Raw genomic sequence first — 1815 nt, 5'->3', positions numbered from 1 at the left:
CCTTCTGCACACCTGGTCTTCACTAATGAGGCCAGTAACTATCACCAGGTGGCTCTGTAACTCTCTAAAAGGGGGAAGGGGGGACTAAAGAATATATTAAGGTCCTTGGATATCGATCTCTACCTGTACTTCCATTCACACCTTTATCTCCTTACCTGTCTCGTTAAGTATGCGTGTGTTTACTTGTCTGTCAAAGTGTATTAACCTATTCACACGCCTTTATGTTTACCTGTCTGTTTATCTTACTTTCTCTGTCTACCTGTACAGCCATCTACGTTTTCTAACCTAACCTAACCTAACCTAACCTAGCCTATTTACACGCCTTTATGTTTCTCTGTCAGTCTATCTTACTTTCTCTGTCTCCCCGTGCAGCCATCTACGCTTTCTAACCTAACCTAACTTAACCTAACCTAACCTAACCTAACCTAACCTGACATGTCCTGCCATTTACGTGTTTGCATACCTGTCTGTCTATTCGTCTATATATAGCTACACACATACCTCTTTATCTGTGTAATTATAGATAACAGTGTATACCTTCACAGCTACTTTAGATTTACTTTTCGCTAAATGGTGCTAACTCAGACTACTGTTTACTTATTTATTTACTCATACGCTTGTTTTCATATGTTACTCATCGTGTTATAGAAAATACCGCACTTCTAAAGAACAGTTTATACCAGCACCCACTTTGTTATAAATCATGTTTGATATATATAGCCTTCTCTGTTTTCTTTCTTTCCCATCCACTACTACTACTACTACCACCACCACCACCACCACTACTACTACTACTACTACTACTACTACTACTACTACTACTACTACTACTACTACTACTACCACCACTATTACTACTACTACTACTACTACTACTACTACTACTACTACTACTACTACTACTTTCTCTGTCTTCTGTTTTCTTATATTTTCCTCCTCCTCCTCCTCCTCCTCCAAGAATACCTCCCTATTACTTCAAGGTGTGACAAAAAATAATAGTACACGTCTAGAAACACTGCACAAACACCCACATCTACTTTTGCTACTCTAGATCTTGATTACCGAGCCAACTGTTCATTTCTTTCCCCATCCATTTGTTTATATATATTACTCAACATGCTACAGAAAACACTACACTAACATTCTTTATATATAGATAACAATGTGCAAACTCATCTTAATACCTTTACACTCCTTTAGATAATGCTTATTTAGATAGCTTACTGTTTCTGCTTATTTATCTATTCCTCCATTTGTTCATATATATCTATAATCGTGTGACAGAAATATAACACTACAAGATGATAATATACAAACTCCTACTTCTCTAGATCGTGTTTATATAGCCAATTGTTTATTTCTATTCCTATCCATTTGTTTACATATGACATTTCGTGCTATAGAGGATAACACACTACAAGACAACCTAGTACAATCTCCCATTCCTCTAGATTGTGTTTATATAGCCAACTGTGAATTTCTCTTCCTATCCATTTGTTTACATATTACATTTCGTGCTACAAGACAACCTAGTACAATCTCCCATTCCTCTAGATTGTGTTTATATAGCCAACTGTTTATTTCTTTTCCCATCCAGTCCTCCCAACACAGAACACAGGCCATACATCTTCTCATGACACCTGGGCGACACCTGGCATTCGTGAGGGCCTGGGGAGGAGGGTGAAGGGGGGCTTAAGTAAATATTGTGTGTGTGGACAACAAATACACGCCACAGAAAGGGTGTCAGAAATGGGTGTGCCAAGAATGGGTCTCAGAAGGGGGTTGGGTTGAATAGTGCAGGTCTTTTTTTTTTAT

This window comes from Eriocheir sinensis, chromosome 18, assembly GCF_024679095.1.
Source record: "Eriocheir sinensis breed Jianghai 21 chromosome 18, ASM2467909v1, whole genome shotgun sequence".
NCBI classification, from domain to species: domain Eukaryota; kingdom Metazoa; phylum Arthropoda; class Malacostraca; order Decapoda; family Varunidae; genus Eriocheir; species Eriocheir sinensis.
This window is presented reverse-complemented; position numbering follows the sequence as displayed.